The sequence below is a fragment of the Ischnura elegans genome, chromosome 1 (genome assembly GCF_921293095.1).
Source record: "Ischnura elegans chromosome 1, ioIscEleg1.1, whole genome shotgun sequence".
Taxonomy (NCBI): Eukaryota; Metazoa; Arthropoda; class Insecta; order Odonata; family Coenagrionidae; genus Ischnura; species Ischnura elegans.
The window spans coordinates 99,782,622-99,798,170 of NC_060246.1; the positions used below are offsets into that span (position 1 = coordinate 99,782,622).

Sequence of the window (15,549 nt, forward strand, 5' to 3'; positions counted from 1 at the left end):
CTAAAATGATTTTCATTTATTCAGAAAGTTAAAGTTATTTAATCAAAACATATTGAGCCTGGCGTAAGTATTGGGGGTGCTAACTGATTCAACGAAATAATGCATCATTGGACGATTTAATAACCACACGGTATTGCCTGGTGAAATACTTTGCATCAGAGTTTCTAGTTGATAAAACTAACAGAATCTGAGGTCGGGTGTAACAGGAAAATGCTGAGACTGAGTTATAAAATAATTAATCTTTAACCCTACAAAAATAGCGTGGTGTTCTCCATAAGTAAACAATACTTAGATTTTGTACTGTGTGTTGCAGGCGTAAATTTCTCAATTTTCGTTTAATCTATTACCCTAAATAGACTGACTCTAGGAATTGGAAATACTTGTACTCAATCTCATGCTTTTGACTCATGGATTATTTTATACAATTCTGTCTTGGTTGTATTGAATGTTTCGAAAATCACTGCGATCCGAAAACCATCTAATTTCTCACGGAAGTTGTCATCGTCGCTTTTTGTATTCGCATTCCATCTCGCCCGAGGAGAAGTCTTCACCGCGAGTGACCACGAGTAGCATAAAAAGCATTTCCGGTTCTGTCCTGTATTGCGTCGGAGCGCGCGAAAATACACGACATGATTTTTTGATTGCTTCCCTCTAGAAGGAACGGAAAAAAAAGTTCCTTCCCAAAATTCTGGATTTTCGGGTATAATATTTTCGTAGTTTTGGCCATAGAATCATAGATTATAAATATATTGGTTATATAAAATCAGTAGCAGTGATATACATGCAAAAATAATCCTCGTAAGATACACACCTATGAAAGTTTTCAATCTCTGCGTTTGTGCTCTCGACATTTTTGGGTCTCGACCCGTCCTTTCTATGAGCAACATACTACTTGGAAGCTCCCATAACACACCACAAGGAACTCGCCTAAGAAGCATTTGTATGGCACGCACCCTTACGGCTATTTAAAATTGAATCTTAGAAAAAGCATGCTTTTCAATTTGATAGTATTCAAAATTCACTAACTCTTGGTTAACTATGTGGTATTCCATTATTTCCTGGATATAAACAGTTACTTATACCACTTATTTTATAAGAGCGCGACCCGGGTTTCAATGAGTAATCATCATCATCAGGCGCTAATTATAATTACAAGATAAACAAATTATAATTAGCGCCTGATGATGATGATTACTCATTGAAACCCGGGTCGCGCTCTTATAAAATAAGTGGTATAAGTAACTGTTTATATCCAGGAAATTGATAGTATTCCTAAGGTAATGTACACAGGAGGCAGACGAAAAATTTGAATTTCAAAATTTCTGAACGCCACCACATTTTTGCCTCATAAAAGAAAGATCATTTTTTTACTGTTTGGGAATATTTGAAATCATCATACTTAAGGTTCATTTTGTACTATGACCTATAAAATTCGTATATCATTGGTACCTGATTTTCCAGTGGTATGAGTTAAAGTCATTCTTAACGGGATAAGTTGTCATTTTTAAGATGGGATACCATGCAGTTGAGCAGCGATGTATTCCTTCATCAGCTATTTCTTTCACCACAGAAAGGCAGTGAAATTTCTGCAAATATATTTTTGAATCCAATAAGAGCCAATAATCCCTTTGAATCTTGCTACACCCAAAATTTATTTCCTAGTGGTACCTACCTGCACGTTTAATTTACCTTTCGGTGCCTGTTTTTTTCACGTGAAATCAAAATGGAACACGAAAATTCGTCCTCTATTTTTGTAAAACAATGTTAGTGAATTTTCGGGTGAACCTACTAAAAATTATCCGATAATTCCGAAATTCCTTTTAAAAAACCTTGTTCATACAAAAAATGGATGAGATCATTGACTCATGACGGCATGTTGGCTGCATTCTCAAATCAAAGAATGATTATTTAACCGGAAAAACTAGATATTTCGCTCCGATATCCATAAATCCTTAGCTATAATCCCTGTTTTTCATAATTTTTGTGGCTATTTTAATACATTTCTTTCTGTATTTCTGCTTGTAAAATTTTCGGGGTTGAAATTTATTCAAGTGACTCATGAAATTTTTTATTGCCGATTGGTTATAAGCAGCAATTGTTCGTGGAACTTTGTGGTCGTGACTTGGCATAAAATATTTTTGTAACATTTTGCAGGAATATACATTCATTATTCATTTATTTCCCATGAAATGGAAGTGACAAGTTAATTACCGAGGAGTTTTCAGTTTTTTTCCCTCACCAAAACACTCTTTATGGTGGTGTTTCAAACCTACGCACTGCACTGAAGGCCCAATAAGCTTCCTATAACAGGTTATTTTTAATGGAGTTCATTCAAGCTAAGTGACGACCAACAGTACGCGGGGAGGTGTAATTCAGTGAATATGGAGGAAATCATCTCCGATACCTTTTTTAGTACGCGTGTCAAATAGTGTGTAGTCCTTCAAACTTCTCGGCTATTTATCCAAGATAATGACGATTTTCAATGGCTTCCCATTGCCTTCTTTGATGGAAAAAACATCAGCATCTTCAGTCCATCAATCGGATGTTGAGAGAAATTATGAAACTTCTGTTGCCAGAAGTTTCTCTTACACTCCAAGCGCTTTCTTAGAGTTTTCCCACCCCTAAGATCTTATTTAACTTTCCTTCATGGCGCAAATAGCTTTGCAGTCGATTGCCTCCCAAAAAAAGCTACCACTTGCATTGTAACCACAAGTACCCGACACCATTTCATCATTCATTTTTCATTGCTCTACATTGAAGCCGGAACCGAGTAGGTTTCTCCTTGGCGGTCTGAAAAATTCACGAGTGTCGCTTTTGTAAGCCACTCACCTGAGCTATGTTTAATCCGAGCGGTCATTGCATCGAGGATGAGGAACCGCTGACCGAGAATCGCTGGCTGAGCTGTTGCATCGACAACTGTTTTTAACTAACATCTTTAACCGCTTACCAGCTGCATATCAGGTATAAATCCGTGGTTGAAAAATTTACTGAAGCTCACAGAAAAGTGCACGTTGTTATAATTATTACTATTAATAAAGACTTTAGGGCTGCGGCGGGCCGGGTGCGTGGAGGGCCTTTTTCTTGTTCTGTATTTGGGGAACAATTTTTGACGGAAGGATGACCTTCTAGGTCCTCATATTTGTGGGACATTTAATTGCAGTTAGTCTATATATTCTCTTATTTGGAGAGGGTAAATGTCGGTGCCTGGTTTCTGTCTTTATATTCTCAATCAACATTTATTAGATTGATACAAAAAAGAAGGAAGTACACCCAAATGCGGTTTAATTTCAGAAGGCCTGCTCTTCATGTTCATCAACTCCATTTCCTTAGTAAAGCTGTTTTTGGATGTCAAGAGAGCTCATCATCTTTAATGGATCTCATGTTACCATTCAGCAGCTCACTCTTTATCTTCGTGTACGGTGCGGAAGTATCCCTTGAGGTGGAGAGAGAGGACTTTTGAATGTAGTTTATTCATGGAGTTCAAATATTTTAATACTGAGTAACTTATAATGGATTGATTTCCAGTTTCATTCATTTCGATAAATGTGGAAACTTGTTTACTTCACCCAGTGGTTTAGCAACAAGGAACTATCATACGCATCTGAATCTCTACGGAAAAGAGCGTCATGATAAGCAAAAATGTAATTCATTAGACCATACTAACACTAATAATGTGTCGAGCCGAGTACTATTTGAGCGAGCCTCGTATCCCATTTGCAGTGCACTTGTCGGAAGTAATTGCCTTGTTTCTTAAGAGTACGCATCACTCCCACACAACCAGTCTTATTTGTGACGCATTTCTCGTTCAAACGTTAGCTGTCATCAGGAAATTTTTTGGTTGCATGCCGTAGAAAATTTTCAACATTTTCTTGTGCCTCAAATATATTAATGACACATTATATAAGCGACTCAGTGAAAATTTTCCAATGTAAAATACAGAGAACTCTTCACGAGGTTGTACTCTACGATGCATGGACATTTCAAGATGATGTCCATAGTTTTGAACAATTTATGCGTCATGAAATACAAGTAGTGGGCCAGAAATGACGCGTTCTCTTAGAGAAATCTACTGAGCCGCTGGTTCCCAAATTTCGTCATTCATTGGCCTACGGTGCGAAACGACGTCCCTCACGATCGTGACCTCGTGCGCCAATGTCGCGCTTTTGTGCGAACTAAGAGGCTTGCGGAATTCTTGGCCGAGGACGAGCGCTAGACTTTCCTCACAGTGGGCGCACGGCGAATAGTGGGCGCAGAAAAGTTGGGTGACGCGTGCCGAGCGATTCTCGAAGAAAGATCGCGATCTTTTCGGTCGTCCACACGAGAAGTTTTCCTTCGTTGCTCTTCGATGGCAACCGCTCATGAGTGCCCCCGAGTTCTAAACAATGAGAGAAAAACAATCGGTTGTCCTTCAGATACCGACTCCCCAGACAGTTGGCGTGTCAAGTCTCGCTTCCCAGGCGGGCGACTCTGACCGCGGACATTGATAAGAATCGAGCACTGTTGGTAAGTAGCATGAAGAGGCGCATGACTACTGAGATACTGAGACAATTATCGTCATTAAGGATGGGTGATCGAATGCGAATGCTTGAATAGATGGCCGAGATAGTAGAGAACCTCAGGAGATTTGCAACCTTGCCTACAGAATATTAGGCTCCTCTCGTCGAAAATGATTGCATTATTATGTAATGTAGTTCATGCCTGCAGAGTCAATGGAGGTGAAATTGACTTCGACTGCCAAGGAAAAAATTGTCTCAAACCCAGCATTGTGGGAAGGGCCTTAGGCCTTCAACGCCTCGTTACACCGAACCTCAACAAAATTGCCAGGGAAATTAGGATACCTAAATACCGTTGTGCTCTGCGCCGTTGTCCGGAACGCTAAAGCCCTGTGGTTTAATTTCCGGGAAAAAAGTAGTAAATACTCACCACACACTCAATATCACTTTAAAGCAGCATAGCAGGTAGAATTTTTAACATTAGAACCTTAAACTGAAATCTTAACTGTAGATATTTCAACCCTTAACTTAGTCGCGATTTCATTGGAAAACATACCTAAAAATACACCTTACAATCAAACTAAGATATAAACTTTGTTTCACAGCCAGTGAAAACTCACAGAGTTGGATGGCCACGTTTCTATGTCGAGGGTAAAGCAAGAGAATGGGTGAGGTGGGAGTTGTCACCAAGTCTTGTCATGTTAACATTGGGGTGAATTCTGTTTACATCAAATTTAACTCTATTTAGTGCACAAATTGTGATAACAGGAAAGGTTGTTCATGGATCGATGTGGGCGGAACTTAATGACCTTAGCATTCAAAGTCTAATCTTTATGCTTCCAAATATTTCCACTTATGTCTAATTTGTGCTCACGGCAAGCCGTATAAGGGTATCAGTTATGCAGGTAGTGTGTGACAAGGACAAAATCTGCTCCCGTAAAATGTCACTAAAACAGTGCGGTATTCTAAATGTATTCATACCTTAACCATTTGTAGTGAATTAATTTTAAATTGAATTCATGGTAAATTATTCTGCTAATATGAATTTTTAAACGATCCATGAACATACAAACCATTGTATCACGTTATTCATTATTATCATACGTTATTCTTAGGACTCCGCGATTTGTAATGAGACATATTTTATTACATTACCTATAGATTATCGCATTCTGACTTTTAGTTGAAGCATTTTTTTACTTATATTTTATGGTGTTTGGCCGATATGTGAGGAAGGTAGGTGATGTTTCGCTCTAGTTCAGACACAACTATGTCATCAGCTTAGCAGAAAAGGAAAACCTCGCGTTTTGCCAAAAATTGATTGGCGCGAGCAGAAAGTGGAACACTGCCATAAGAAGAAGGCGGAAGACTTCAGACGAAGTTATACCTAAGGATCAATATGTGGATAAATAAGAATATCACCAGCTTATAATTCATAATTTTTATTCTAATACTGAAATTATAGCCCAATTAATGCGACTGAACAAGTAGAAATTAAAAAAAAATTTCGTTGTAAACAAACTGATTTGAAGTTCTTAATGCCTCAAGAAACAATACAAAAAATACAATGTAGGCCCACCACCATACTGCCTACTCTTTTAGTTATTAACTGATGGATGCATGTAATTGAAGACAAATCACGGTGATTGTATAAAAATGTCTCCACGATCTGCTCATAAAATTGAGAAAACATTAGTTAGTAATGTAAGCATTGAATTGTCCACATCCTTAATTTAGAGTTTATTATGAGTGGGAAACGTGACAACCTAGTTTAGGCAGAGCGCTTTGCTACTAGCGGTAGGATTGCGGGTTCAAATCCCATAAGGGCAACCCATTTAAAAAAGAAATGGACGGAGGCTCTGGGAAAGAAATTGCGTTCCCCCCTACGGTGACTTTATGGACTCCTCACGCTTGTGCCTAAGTCCGCAGTGAACTCTACCCTCACCTATCCAAAAATATCAACCAACGGAATAAAAATTATAATCAATAAGAATAATATTAGTAATGGGTTTCGGGCGTTCCTCCGCGTAGCATTGTCTAAAGGCGACAACAGTTTCTAAGGACACCCTGCTGGTGTCTTCAGGTCACTTCTACCTGACAACTTCAGGCAACACTATGCGGAGGAACGCCCGAAAGCCGTTACTAATGTGGAGGAACGCCGCGGAAACCTCAGATCCAACAAGAATAATAATATAAATCGAAGCCATCTATGAAAGAAAAGTAGTTTTTTTAGCCAAACATGCGATAAGTATTTGTTTTCAGACCTTTGAAAACATTCTTTATTAGATTCCGTGAGTGGGGCTTTCCCCAACATAAATTACTCTCAGCTTTGTCATCTTTACTCATTAACGCGTGGTGGCCAAAACGTCCTCGCGCCTTCAAGTCTCAAGAGTATTATGGAGATGTACGGGCAATGGATGGAGGAGGACCAATGACTAATAAGTTGCGCAACTCCCAAGGGCAAGGGGAGTTGGTTCAAGCCGCCCCTTGAGTAACCGAGGTCTGTCCTCCCGATTTTCTGTGGCCTACCTATCTTTGCGGAAGCTCACGCAATCGTTCGACTGGGCAGCGTCACCCAAAGCAAGTTCGATAGCCCACTGCGGGAAACGTGTTTTCGTTTCGTCGGCACAGCATTCCTCCGCTGGCCTCGGCCGTCGAGTCGTCGAAGTTGTTGGTCAAGATATCGGTTGTTTGAGCAATGGATAACTCTTGGTTGCTCGGTGTTTGCGAGGATTATAGACGATAGTCATTTCAAATACCACCCCCAGAAAACAATCGACCTCGACAATGTAAAAACGAAAGTAACTTTGCTTCTCGTGCATGGCGCATCGTTCCATGCCGAACAGAGATACTTGAAACGCCATCGAAAATTTAGCTTCAAATTTTAATATCGAAGCGTAAGAAAATCTACGAGTATGTTCAAACGGTGGAAAGGATGAATTTTTGACATTGTAAAGCACTTCTCCTATAAATAGTTATAGTGTTCTGGGAGATGTTTGTCTTTCGAGATATACGACGCCCACAAAGTCCATATTAATTGCATATATAATAAAATGATTGCGCCGCAAAACGGAAGAGGTGCTATATGTATTTTACAAATATTTCCTACTTATTGAGCTCTTGACGGACTTTTTGTGCCAATTTCCTTCGAAACTGGGAGCATATGAAGAAAAAAATAATTAGTGGTAGAATGTTTTAATTTTATTGTGGGAAAACATCTAAAAATAGGTGAATTACACGAATATGAACATAAAAAAGCAAAATGTAAGTACCTATCTATAGTGATTTCTCAGTTATTTGCTAATTAATTCTGTTACTCACGTGAAAATTCGTTTGTTGAATGAAAATGATGCTATTGTCAAAGTTTTAAACAAATTGATGGATAGATTTAGGTTATATTAACCAGTCTAAATGGATGAAAAATTTATTTTTTCTTTTAAACACTGGTGGTAGTAGTATTTCTATGGTAATATTTGCGACATTTTCCGTTTTGAATCCCGCTCCTGCAGCACTTACCTCTAACAAGCAACATTCAGGAAGTGTGCCTCACCGATTTCGTTAAAATTTGGTGGGATGGTAGTGATCGGTAATAAATGGGCATTTGCAAAATTTCCCGTGCCCTTAAGCCCTCTGAGCCGAGATATTTGCATCTTACTGTAACTGTACTACAACTTGTAAGTTTCAACACTAATATTGTAACAGTATTTAATGTAACCTTAGGTGTCATGCTATACTCTCATGCAGGGGCGCAGGTAAGAATTAAGACTAGGGGGGGTTTTAGGCGCAACTAATACTTTAGGGTGTGGGGGTATTGCATACCCGCAAGGGTAAGTATGAATTGCTGGGACCCTCCTCCAGAAAAATTTTCAGATTAATGGTTCAAAATGGCGAGTTTTATGGCTTTCTGAGGGATATTTTATTAATCCGAACACTTTTCTATAAGTCATACTAATCCATTAAGTAAAATGGATTAAACTTAAAATTTTCTCTAAGCTCTGGGGGGGGTTTTATCCCCCAAAACCCCCCTTCGCTGTGCCACTGCTCTCATGGTCATTGTTTTGGCGTAGAAATTGAATTTCCAAAGTGAATCCCATGCTTATATATCATACATAGGCATTTATTACGCCTGAAGATTAAATTATCGCCGCCAACTGGGCGTGCTCAATGGAAACGATCACTATCGCCAATTCAGTGATGCGCGGACCTAACGTTCGAAACGAGAGGCACCATCGGATGGCAGGCCTTACGCATCATGATGAAGGAGGAGGTTCGGTTGCTGACATTCCATTCCTGAATGAGCTCGCATTCGTATTCACGCGCTGTATCAATACCACTGCACGTATACGCTTCCCCACCAGCCTTGAGAAACCACACAACTGGCACTTGATCCAAGTCTGTCCGGACGACAAACTTCTTCGCCCGTTGTCCTCCTGCAACTGTGATAATTTACTTCTCACTAAACGGTTCCGCATTTTGCGCCTTCCTCCCGGAAGAGATATAAATCATTTTTTCCGCTTTCTGCGCTACTTTTTTCCGGATATTACTAATTATAAGCACCACAAAATCACTTGCTAGAACTCTATTGTTCGCAGACATGTATTCGAAGGTAGGTGCTCGTGTACCTCTTCTCACCCTTCAACTGACACGTTCATGTAATCTTCCGATTCCATCAACGTATGTAATAATATTACTTTGATTGTAATTCCTTAATTTTCATTTCCGAAACATCGAAACGTCTTTCATTTGCTTGAGTCCACTGCGATCAATGCGTCTCTACCTAGGAAAACAAGCGTCAGAGAATCTTTGATTCCCAACTCTGCAAGACTTTATTTCGCAGATATTTCGATGGTTTTTGTCAATTTTAAAATCCGTTGCTTACGCTTTGCTAGATACATGTAAATTAAAATTTTATTCATATTTTAATACGAGCCATTAAAAATCGTCATTTACGTCAATTTTCAAATACTCAGCGAGGTATAATTACCTTGTTCACTTTAGGCCGAAATGTGTGAGGCACTCATACTTCAACGAGACGTCATCATGAAACCACTTCACATTGACAGAACTGGAAAACACCACTGTAGGTCCCTTGGTGCCGTTTTGGAAATTAAGTAAACTTACTGTTCATAACTGTCAATCTATCAATCCTGGATGTGTGGAGCTTTTCCAATATCTCAGTTTTTCAAAGGTTTCGGAATATTTAAAATGAGAGTAGATAATGAGTTATTTTCCATTTTGCCTGCAAAATTTTCATGTTTCAATAGGAACGAGTTAGTAGTAAAGATAAGGAAACCTATCCAATAATGTAGTATCACTCTGAAATACAAACATAGATATCCTTCACTCGTTCAATATGTAAAAGTTTTTTCGAATCCCAAAACGATCGAAAATTTGCATATAAAGAAATATTTAAGAGTAATAACTATGTAAATTCTTTTGTAGAACATAAAAAATCATGGCTCTATATACATGAAGGCTTACATATTTTTTGTGAATTATCTGTTGATTACACGCTTATATTACATACGACAATATCAAAGATATACTTCCGTTGTGAGCTGCGCTCAGAGAAAACTAGATCGTCATGGAGGTCGCCCTAGTTAACAACTGTATCTCTGGCCAAATAGGGTCGACATCGATTGGGTAGGGAATTACACGGCGATTTAGGGAAATCTTCGTGCTCTTATCTAGTTTTACGTCATTCCTTTCAGCTATAAGGTCCTGAACCGCATTGACCTTCGCAGAGTAAATTGTTGGCAGTTTGATAAATAATGGCAGTATTGAGAAAGATATCCCCGGGAAAAACAGTCCTATTATGAGATTCGCGTTTTCTTATCATGATCATGGTGAATTAATGATTCCTAAAGAGAGAATCAAAAACATGATCCCTACAAATGGATATTGTTTTTAAATCACGATTGCTGTACACATTGTGGTAACTCAAGTTCGAATACTTTGTTCTTTATTTATCATAATTTTCAAAATTTTAAACAAAAATGTACCTCATATCCGCTCAATTGAGAAAATTATAGCATAAGCATGAACTCTGTGAGAAATATGTATTGTTGAAAGATTTTCAAATAATGAATTGTGAAGAGAGTTTGCGGTTATGAGTATTTTATGATGATAGTCATTTATGTAATGTAAATGGCTATAAAATAAAATAAATCCTAATTTATAGATGACTTCAAGGTCAAAATAAAATGTAAGATACATGTATAGTCTTGACTGTTCCCCAAAATGCAAACCGCACTTAAATATAATGTCGCTCACGCTACTAAGATATCGAATCAGTCCAGTATCGAATAGATAGAATAGTAATATACCTTAAATGAGGTTTTCAGGGGAGATAAGCATTCCGCATTGAATATATTTTTCGATTGATCAGATTTCCTTCTAAAACTGCCCGTCATGGTCATGCAAAGCATAGTATTATTCGATTTATATCTTGCATATCGCATCAAAATCTCAGGTAAAACTATGCCAAAATTTCATATAGGGTTATAATAGGTAAACTCTCTATTCTGGTGATCGGATGTATGTATGTATCAAAGAGGCTTTATGGGATGTAAATAAACAAGTATTTCTTATAATTAAGCAAATTATGTCCCAAATTAACCAATATACTTCCAGAATCAAGTATTGTACTAATTCATAAAGACATATACCTCTTGTAGTTATGGGCTGATAGATGAGTGGGCCACATTTATGAAATTATATTTGGCACCATATTCATCCTTTGGAATGTTGAGATTTTAATCTAAAGTCTTTACGCTCTTTGAACTTCATAGTGGTATTGGATAGTTAAGCCTAGGAAATAATATGTCAATAGGCATCAATTTTATGTTTCCCTTATTTTAATAGTCTTTTATTGGAAATATTAACACATATATTGTGTGTTACTCGGCCAAAATAGCCTCTAAATGTCTTTTTTGGAAGGAGACAAACATTTAGCTGTTATCTCACTGAGTGGAAGGGTGAAAATATTAAGTTTTATGATTCGTCGGAGATGAATACCAATCTTTAATCTTGACATTCAAGCTTCATTGACTACTTCAAGTGCGAATTTAATATACCTGATATTTTAGCATAGCTTGATGTAACTATATAAAACAGTAAGTAATTCTAGCTGTTTAGTACTTTCCAATTCCTTGAGGTGCTGCTTTATGAATGGCGTGTGTTGAATTTTCTTACTAAGTTGATTATAATGGACGGAATCATAATGGTATTAAACATTTAGGCCTCGAATATCTCCTATTTCCGGTATTTTTCAATTGATATTATTTAAACTGAGGATGCTTGGTAATTTTTGTCGATGACTCTTGCTCAGATATTACATAAATAACCCTCCTTTTTGCGTTCAATTATAAAGCGATGAGTCGTTTGCTTGCACCGATTAATGGCAATCTCCACGACGCGACGTAGTTGTCACCACAAAACGCTATAATTGATCGTCGCTGCCTCTTCGTTACTCTCCTCACGAATTAAAATAATTCCATCCTTGGCAACTTCGGCGGTAAATAAATTGTTGGCTGCCAGCTATTCGTCCCCATTGACACGGACTGCGCTGACGTGGAAGTCTAGTCCGAGTTGCGTGTCGAGAAGTGCCCTCGGAGTGAAAGAGTGAGATTTTCGTTACTGTGTAAGTGACCAAGATTAAAATAGCCAAATACGAGATAACATGATATGTGTGATTGGCTTACTATAATGACAGCCTTTTGCTTTCACTTTGTCTATTTCGAATGGCTATTTTGTCTTCGTTAAAGTCAATGCTATCGAATATGGAGAAATATTAGGATTTCGGTCAAATTAATTTTTATGTTTCGTTTTCTAGATTTTTTCATCGTCATCAATGGTAAAGTTGGGGTTTCGGCAATGGCCAAGGCTTTCGGTTAATGCGCGCATTGCGCAGTCACCTTGAACGCTTATATGTATATTTACACAGAGTCTGTTGCTGAATAGAAACCCTCCGCTACTCTACTTGAAGCCACGTTTCCATTTCCACCATTCGTAGTTGTTCTTTCTAAAAAATAATTTGTGAAAAAAATATTCTTGCGCATAAATTTCCATTATACGTTGATAGATACGTCGCGTCGCTTCTATAAAACTCTCAGGGGTAAATATAATTATTGTTATTCTAATTTTAATTTTTCTAACGTGCGGAACAGTATGGCATAGTGCCGCGGTGGGTTTTCTTGGTGAAGTTATTACGGCATTTCTGAGCATGCTGGTGAATTTTTAATGGCAATACTTACAAAATATGTCACACACTAAAAATTAAAAACGATGGATTTGATTTTATTGCACTCAAATTCTGTCACGTGCAGAACAATAGGGTTTTGATTATTAATTATCCGAAGTTACCCCCACCAATCATATATGCTGCATTATCTCTCCGTTCATCTCATCATCTCTAACCTCCCAATGACCTCATCTCAAAAGCTAGCTTACTATTCTTCTCACACAGTGATTCAATTCGAAAGTCTCTATGAATAGGTGAGGGTAGAGCTCACCCCATAGTAAGCCACAAGAGTGAAGTATTCACACATTGAGGGGAGATGGACCAGATCCTTTCCTTGGGACACCGCGAACTTCGAGAATTATCGTTGCCCGCAGTGGTTGTCCCAAAGCTGCACAAGCTGTTTGATCTCGAGATACTTCCATTAGTTGGGCGATGAGACCATAGTAGACCCTTGCTTTACGATTTTTATGCATACCAGGGGAACAATCGTAAAGCTAACCCACCGTATGTTGAATCTGCATTATTTCCGGGCGAGGAATTATTTTAAAGATCATCGGCGCACATAAACTTTGTTATATTAAAAATGCTTCGTTTACAAATAAGGCATAGAATTACGCGATTGGAAGTCTGCGAAAGTATACAAAATCGTCTAAATTTGAATTTTAAATTGCTCGCCAAATCATCCCGGTTTGAATCACTCAATCCACCGAAAGTCGAATCCATCGTAAATGGGGGAGCTACTGTATTCTCATTCTGATGTCTTCTCGGGTCCTCAATCTGGTGAGAATCTCCACCTACACTGACATTTATCCGGTCAACTTGCTGATCGTCTCCCGGTATAATCCTCGTATCCTATTTCACTGCTGAGGGTGAGGGAGTTGCTTACGGCAACGTTGGCGGCAGTGGAGAGCCGCTCGAAAGGAACGCCGTAAAAGACAGAGACTTTAATTCTCATCCCTCAGACGTGCTGGAGGAAATTAATGAGAGGGCAGAGGTTGTGGAAGGAACGCTTGCCAAGAGGAGAAAGAATGCTAAAGAGAGTGACTGAGGGATGGATGCTGAGTGAGTGGGAAAGGGATTGAACTTAGGCCTATCTTAGAATGAAGAGAAATTAGCCTTTTGGCGGGCTAAAGAAGGAAATTCGATTTGGAAAGAGAGACATACCGAGCTAAATCGTGAAATTAATACTGATAACCCAACATAACTGATAGGTTGCCTATGATGATGATCCCTCAGGACCCTTTTTTCCGCCAATTCTTGATTCTCGATTCGAAATCGATAGGCAATATGTGTTCAAGTTGGTGACGAAAAGAATTTAGTGGTTTTACCTTGAGATTTTATTTAAAACAAGATCGGTTTCGATGTAAACAGGAAGCTTCGAAACTGGAAACCGGATTTCATGGAAAGCGGTCAGTTTAAAATAAAATTGTGTGAAAAATGACTAAGTTATCTTTTCCATTTCGCCATTCCAAGACGTCGCTATGCCTTCCATCAAAGTTTATTTGATCTAGTTGGAATTGACTTCCCCTTCCCGTCGAATAGCCTGGAGAGCGTCTGCCTCGTTACCTTAGCGAGTGTCCTCGTGACTCAGCCTACTTTCACGCAATTTTTCCTCCGTGCACATATTTTGCGTCCATCTTCAAACTTGAACCTCTCTTCTCTGTCTCTCGTCCCCGATTCCCCGCCGGGCGTCGCCGCTAACTGGCACACATTTCCCTCCGTGCCTCCCCACGAGCCGAGCCGGCGACGCCGGGACCACGCATCATAACGGATTCCTCCCTAATGACTGGCCAATCGCCTCGTCTCCCCACCAAATAGGATGCCGGCATGCATTCTCAACTGTCGCTGCCGTTTATTTACCCCTCGGTTCCTATCTCAGGCGTAAAAGAACACGGTAATTTTGGAATGTGGACTTTGGAGGGTGTGGTTTCCAAGGGAGATAGCTTCCGTAGCTGGAAGAAAATTACTTTTTTCTCACATGAGTCATCTTGGTTTCGTTTCCTGTATCATTTGGGTGTCAATACAGCGGATATGATCGTCGATATCCTTTGAGTGTTGACCTGGGTGACAAGAGTAGGAGAAATATAACTGTTTTAGCATCTTTCCAACCGAAATAAAAAATTATGTTAATTGCCGTTTCAACGCATAGCATATCGAAGCGGAAATTGACCGATAATTTTTGTGACCCCTCAGCTGATTTTTTTCCGGATATACTGAAGTTGTTTATTACTATTTAAATCACAGTAAATTTTTATTGAAGATGAGCCAGAATAAATTGAAGCCGTAATCCTTGTAGTAATCACATTGATTTCAGTTGATTTTGGGATCTTAGATATTAAAACGTGTTTTAAATCATTTAATAAACGGAAGGTATTAATTTTTGGGTAAATTCTTCACTCTCATTATATGCATTGCATAAAATATTTTAACACGGCTGTTTCGTGTCGTGTAATCAAAGGTGCACAACCTTGGGACGATGAATGGTTAAAGAGTACGACTCATATGCATTTCTTCTTGAGGCTTTCGCAGCGCTGGATTGCCGTTCTCTCCATAGTTTCCGGGTTAGCTGCGTCGAAATTGATTTCAGATGACGTTTCGTGGACTGCGCTGGCCACATCTTCAGATCAGGTCTGAGTGGCGATAAACAAATACCTATCATTAATATTCAACTTAGGATTGTAAACTCAAATATAAACATTGTGAGCAATCGGCAGGGGCATAACATGCTCTCACTAATTCCGGGTATCAAATTAATCGAAAAAGCAAAAGTCCTCGCCATTGAAAGAGAAATTTTCCAAAGAAAATTATTTTGTC

General features: G+C 38.8%; 1 protein-coding gene across 2 annotated transcripts in view; it reads left to right on the top strand.

Annotated features, from left to right (window-relative positions):
* The window catches only part of LOC124167164, an 81,225-nt gene that overhangs the window by 29,212 nt on the left and 36,464 nt on the right, over window positions 1–15,549 (top strand). The gene's annotated exons all lie outside the window — the stretch shown is intronic.